We start from the raw sequence: 7,430 nt of genomic DNA on the forward strand, positions 1-7,430 counted from the left end.
TAAATAAAACATTAAAAAAAAATAAAATGGCTTATTATGATGATTATCTTACCAACAAATTTGTGGGTTTTTTGTTTTTTTAAAAACTTTGTTTTAACGTTTATTCATTTTTGAGAGACAGAGTGTGAGTGGGGAAGGGGGAGAGAGAGAGAGAAAGAGAGAGAGACAGAATCCACAGCAGGCAAGCAGGCTCCAGGCTCTGAGCTGCCAACACAGAGCCTGACACGGGGCTCAAACTCACTGACCATGAGATCATGACCTGAGCTGAAGTCGGACGCTTAACCGACTGAGCCACCCGGGTGCCGCTTAATAAATTTGAATATTCATCAAAAGAAAGGCTTTCTCTAAATTATTTAATTTGAAATAAATTTTGTTTCTGTGTCAAAGTTATGGAAAAGTTAAAAAAAATCTTTTTTCCAAAACATATTTTCTCTTTTTTAGGGGAAGGTCAGTTAGACAATAATCAACATACTATGAAGACAGTTGGCCTTGGAAATAAGCCAACCCAAGTAACAAGGTTCTGGATAGAAACTCAGCAACTGGGTAGCCCAAACAGGTTCTCTTGAGTGTGTCTTAGTTAGTTATCTATGGGCCTTTGGATATTATAAATGGACTATGAGGAAAACAAGCAAAAGTGTTTTAGAGATAGGAAGGGGGGATGGGTTGCAGGGAGGGAGTATCTCAGCAGAATAATTGTCTTCCCACCTTTCTCTTAGAAGGGTGACAAACTCTTTTAGAGAAAGAGAACAAACTCTATTACATATCCATGAGAAAATGGAACATTAAAATCAATACTAACTCTATTGATTCATTCATTCGTTCAGTCCTATATAATTAATTTTTGTTTTGAGAATCTTGGATTAGCCATCTGTTTTCATCTTTCTGCTTCTGCACTAGAAAGAGTCTTGGATATCCTAAGAATACATTTGGTCTTGGTTTTTCTAAGCTGTAGAATGCCTATACTTTTGAGGTGTGTTAATATATTATGGGATGTGTGTATTTGGCATGTGTCTGTATATATGTGTGTGTGTGTATGCCTTTGGTACCCATGTTTCAGTATTTTATTTCACATAGAAATTATACTGATATCCAAATATTCTCCATTTATTAACTTAGTTTAATTGTAGTCTAGGATAAAAAATTATCTAAGTACCTTAGATACTATTTTTAAGATTACATTCTACAAAACATAATTACTGTTATAAAAATGTTAGAATCATGTTTTGATTTAGTTGAATACACAATTTTATGTTTTTACATTGCTAAACATTATATAGATGTTAGTTATCTGATCAATAAACTGATATAAGTCATTTAAGGAATCGGATTAACTAGTCTCTTAAAAAAACAAATTAAAAAAACCAACCCCATATGGTTTATATGATGTGCCTCACTGATAACATACCACACTGATATCAAAGAAAGGTACATAGTTGGTGTTACTTGTTTTTTTATTCAAAATTATTAAATAAGTCTGACTTGTCCAAAAGTTCACTTTAAATATGGGATCCTGAATTCCTTTTTAAAAGAAACTGCTGAGCCAGTGGTTTCTTTTGTTTTACTTAAAAAGGCAGCATAATAAAGGTACAAGAAACTCAGTTTATTTATTTTCTGGAAATTTTGGAAAATAATCGATATGTAAGAACATTTTTATTTCTACAAACCGGTCGGACAGAAGTTCTTTAAGAGGTGTTATAATCTAATTTAATAATAACTGCTAGTGGTGAGGGAATATTTATGGAGAAGTAAAGACCTTTTTCAGGTTCAGACACACAGGTATCCAAAGAGCATGTAGTTCAAGGTCCCACAGGTCAGAGTGAACACAGACACGTGATATCTCACCTGTCTTGCTCTCAAAGAACTCTTCCTCATCTAAAATCATATATAGGCAAGGATAAAGAAAAGACTAACAAACTGGATATTCTTGTTTTTCACTAACTCAACCAACACAACTCATTAAATGGTCAAACCATTAAACCAGATTCCCAGCCATCATTCTCCCAATGCTGCTGCTGCTGCTGCTGCTAACTTATCAGCTGTGTACAAACTCATAGCTGGACAAAGAGCTTGCAGCTTCCCACACAAACCAGAACCAGAACCAAATTTGGCCAAGACCCAAAAGCAAAAGGAAGGGCTCAACATCAAGTTAAAAAGAAAAAGAGAAGAAACAGAGTTAGCAAAAGTAAAAGTTCTAGTGTGCTGGAGAATCTCTCTGGGGTCCTAGAAAAGATTAACTTATGAGAAACACTTCTTGCCTAGCACAGTTTAATTTGCTCTGGCACAGAGTCTACTTGGACATGTTTGACCATCTCCAAGCAAAGTCTGATTCTGGGAAAGTTAAAAACATTACCCACGTTCAAATACAGAAAGAGCACATGTCAAAAGTTTTATTCTTGTTAATTAATGAACTGGCAGGATCTCAAGACTGATTGAAAGAAGAATTCATGGAACAGGGATTTATGTAACCAGAAAGTCAAAGGAATGCAGAAATAAATTTTCTAATGGTTATAAAATTGGTTAGTGTCCTATGGGACTGTACAAGTATAATAATTGGAGCTATCATTTCTAGTGGACCAACATCTACAAGTAAGCTTTTAACTTCATAATATCTGTGCTTTAATCAAATACAGTTAACAGTGAAGTTTCACACAGGTGCATTTGTCTAAATAATTAATTATGACCTGTGGGATCTTGAAGGTTTTGAATAGACTTTGGATTTTACCCAAAGTGCAAAGTTTGCAGCAGAGTAATGATGGTGGCTTGGATTAGGGAATTGGCAAGGGGAACCAGAGTGCTCTGTGGATTTGAGATATACTTAAGGGTAAGATATCCAGGATTATTATTATTATATTACTGGCATGAGCATTGGGGATATTTGGGTGGCATTTACGGAGACACAGAGAGCTGGAAAGAGAGCAGATCAGAGCAGGGATGGGGAGGTTAACTTGGGAAGCACTAGGTTCGAGATGTCCGAGGTAACTAGAGGTTATGTGAAGTAGACAATTGGGTGTTGTGTCTGGGGCTCAGCAGAAAGGTCAGGATAAGGAAGAATTAGCAGTGTGGGGATGCAAAGTATTAGATGTGGATGACTTCTATGAGGAGAGATTGTGAGGGAGATGTGAGCTCAGAATGGGGGCTTTGGCATCCTACCCTGAGGGGTCAGCTGGAAGTGGAAGGGCCAGCAAAGGAGACAGGCTGAGGGCCCAGCGAAGTAGGAGGATCTGGAGAGTCAAGAGAAGAGAGTGGGTTTTGAGAGTTTATCAAAGAAAACCATGAGACTCAGTCACTATTTGTGGGCACCTGTGTCCCCTGAAAAATATGTTGAAGTCCTAACCCCCAATACTTTGGAATATGATTCTACTTGTAAATAGGGTCATTCCAGATTAAGATGAGGTGATACTGGAGTAGGGTAGGCCCTTAATCCAATATGGCTGGTGTCCATTTGATTCATGAAGTGCCCAGCATTGATGACTTGAGCAAGAGTGGCTTTGCTGAAGAAGAGCAGAGCTGGGCTGCAGTGGGGAGTAAACTGCAGGAGACGAGAGGTAGAGGCAGAATTGGGAAAGATCTTTTACCCAACTGCTACAGTGATTCACTTTCTCAACACCTGTACTGACATTTTGAACTGCCCCTTTGGCAGTGGTGGGGGAGTAGGTTACACCTGAATACGATGAAGTTAATGAGATTTAAGCTTCCAGAACCTTCACTTGTACCTGCTGCAGCTAATGCTGTTAGGAGCCTTGCTACTTGAAGTATGGTTTGTGAGTGAGCCTGGCCATGTCCTAGGGATTGTCAAGTATGTAGAATCTCAGAACCCATCCAGACCTACTGAATCCTAAATGGATCTACTTTTTACCAAGTTCCCCAGATGTTCATAGGTCCTTTGAGGTTTGAGAAAGAACTGCTGTTGGGCATTCCAGGTTAGGAAGATCAACCACAACCAAGTTGCAATCAGTTAGCATTCCTGGTCAGTTGTGTAAAGAGATCTCAAAAGAAAAAGGACCTGGATTCCCAAGTCTCTAGTATTTGGTGTATTTTCTTTGCTCATTTGAAATAAATATTCACTTTTATACTAAATTTTATGTTTGTAATGTTTTTCTTAAAAGGGACTCCTAACACTATGTGAACTTGAGGGCTTACCAAACCTGCTTGTGTCCTGGCTGGGGGTGGGCACTGAGAGCAGAGAGTGGAGGTTGAGGCGAGGAAAGATGCAAAGAGAGAGGAAGCTTAGTGGGGAAAAGGCTAAGGGTCGGTGATGAGGGTCTACTGGAGGTTGGTGATACCACGTTGGCTGTGTGACCTTTTTTTTTTAGCAGCTCCTAATGAGAGACAGGGTGGGTGCCTACCTCCTGCACAGGTTCGTGGGGTAGATTCAAGAGAAGGAGAAGGGCCAATGAGAAGATGGAAGTTTCTTTCTCTCATTTTATCCTCATGACACCTTTATGATATGTGAGGGCATACATACGATCGTCATTTTAGAGTTGAAGCTGAGCCTTGGGTCAAGTACTTTTCTAACATGCTACATTGTCCTTGACCCAGTTTATCACCTCCCCAGATTCACTTAGAGTTTCCTGCCTCCTGCCTCGTAGCCATTTGTTCAGTGGAGAGACTCATTGACCCTCTAAGCCCAGAGGGGTGGGTTGGTCTTTGTTGTTGTTGCTGTTGTGTGTTGGCCTTTGGCATGGCCTCCATGATGGCTCCAAAGGAAGAGACTCTTGTACTAAATCTCTTGTACTAAAGCTCAGCCCAGCTTAGCCGTAGGCTGTCCCTCCTCCCAGAGCTTCTGGGCTCAGGTGAGCACCGTACCACAGGCAAGGCAGCAGGCCACTCCAGCAGCTGCCTAGCAGGGTCAGACAGCAGTGTGTGGGAGTCAGTGCCCCAGAGGATGAGACACAGATAGGTGCTGGAAAACAAACTTCTCTCCTCTCATAGATGGTCCTGGGGCTTCTACATGGCCCATCTGGTTGGTGTCCTGTGCTAGGAACCATCTGTGTCTTTCTCAGCAGCTGTAGCTGGCTCAGTAGCATATGTACCACCTTCAATTTGCTTTCTGTTTTTCTCTTTCTGACGGTCTTGGGGTTGTACCTCCTAAGGAAGCCTCAACACACAGCCCTGCCTCAGTGTTTGCTTTTGGAACTGCTCTGGACCAGGAGATACTTCTTCAGGACACAGCAGAGCCAACAATAGAAGTTACCTCATTGTCAAGTATACATATGCCAGGCACTGAGCTAAGTTCTCAGAATGCAAAGTAAAACAAGAGATATGTGAGCCCTTCTTTCAGGGGGTACAAATCCACCCTTCCCATATCCTGGTCCCACGTTCTTTCTAGAGGACACCATAGTGATTGCAATGGAAAATTCATCTCTAAAGAATGGATAGAAACGCACCAGAAGTCTCCTACTGAAGAAAGTTCAATCCCTCTTGTCACACTGCTGAGAATTCATCAGCTCCGTTTTCTGAGTGGATTTTATGTGAAAGTATAGCTTGTTCTTTCTGTGTCTATAAAGCAGAAAGAGAGCAGCAAACAATATATCCCACAAAAATAATTTATCTCAAATGGGGATTTTTTTCTCCTAGAAGATATGCTTTTCATTTACTCCATTGAATCTGACACACTTGTGGTAATCTAGGCTATTAGCCACTCTAATAATCCATGAATACATATCCAGCCTTCTCTTCCCTTGTCTCCTACATAAATGTCATTATTCATACTTCATTCATTCATTCATTCATTCACTCACGGTGAAAGGATTGGTGCACTGAATTAAAAAAAATAAAACATTGACTTCTGATGTGACTTCAGCCTTTGGTGAAGAGCCAGCAGCCTATTTTGAGCCATGAAATTGAACATTTGGGAGGATTCAAAGTTGGCATAGTATGAGCCACAGGGATCCTCATTTTACACAAGAGGAAATGGAGTCTCAGGGAGGATAGAGGGATTCTCCAACATCAGTTAGTGATAGAGCTGGGACTTAAGCGTGATTATGCTCTCTTACCATCATGATGTTTGGGAACTATTTTCTTTATCTCTGTCTCACACACACACACACATACATGCACACACAAAACCATGTTCTATTTTGATATTCAAGTGTTCATCCACCTACTGCAATCCTCTTTTAAGGGTGAACAACTGGGATGAAGTCTACTTCTCAAAGAAAGGGCCATAACCTTGGAGTTAAATATTTATGAGGAAAGCATCTCTATTTGCAACCGCCACATAAGAATTTGGGAACAGCTGCAGGGTCAGGCCATGGCATATAAGGCCTCCTCCCCCACCCCAGCGTCAAAGACAAGATTATCTCTGCTAAATTTTCTAGGTGATTTCCCCTGCTTTATATTTTGCCCAGATTAAAAATATCCAGAACACCCTAACCGTAATTTTGCAGAATTGACAATATTTAATGATGCTAACATCTTGGTAATCATTACTCTGAAAATGTGCACCTAACTGCCTGGCCTGAATAAGGGAAAATGTTTGCCTCATCACGCTGTTTAGTGGATTTTAAAGTGGATCGATCCACTGGGAAAGAGTTTATATGAGATTGTTCTGGGGTTTTTTTTCTTTAAGTTAATTTTTTGAAATTTGCTGCATAAGAATAATGAAATGAACTCCAATGAGATTAATTTAGTATAATGCTTTCTATAATTAAATCCCAACTTAAGTTCAGTACTGCAAATATGAGTAAGCATCTAAATTAATTCTGTTTTAACTAGGCTCTAATAGTCTAATAGAAAATCTATGCTAGAATCAAGTACTCAGGTATTATAGTAAATGAACATCTCTCATATGGCCTCAAACTGTAAAATGGAAATCTTGGTAAGGTCTTGATAAAAATCTAAATACTTTGCCCCCTATATCTTGAACATATTCTCTCCTTGTCCCCTACAATTTTTAATATTTGCTATTTTAGCTTGAAAATCTGGGGAAATGGCTCCAAGTTTAAATGTGGAGTAGTAAACATAGTTCTACATTTTTATTTAAGGGATTTAAGTCCTCGTTCCAATTCTACAACAAGACATCTTCTTTACAAAACCACTTAATCTTGGGTTCATTATCTGTCAAATGAGAAATTTTATCTACCAGACAATATCCGTGTTTCCATCCAGTGACTAAATGAATATGAGTCTTTGCTCTAGTATTTGAATGTGCATTTAGCCCTAGCTGTGGTTTTTATTATCACACATTTGGAGATATTGCCTTAACTAACTTTGAGAAATAATATTATACAAAGAAATAATTTTGTAGATACTCATATCCAGTAATCAATAGTGGCTCTTGAAATCATTCAATGTCAATCAGATTTTAAACCCTTCAGAAACATCATAGTCTCAAATTATGGTAATACATATCTTTCCAGGAGACATTTTCTAAATGAAAGGAATTTTTAAATGTATATAATCATTTCCACTTAGTGAAGAAAGGACTC

Source organism: Crocuta crocuta, unplaced genomic scaffold, assembly GCF_008692635.1.
Source record: "Crocuta crocuta isolate KB4526 unplaced genomic scaffold, BGI_CrCroc_1.0 scaffold51, whole genome shotgun sequence".
NCBI classification, from domain to species: Eukaryota; Metazoa; Chordata; class Mammalia; order Carnivora; family Hyaenidae; genus Crocuta; species Crocuta crocuta.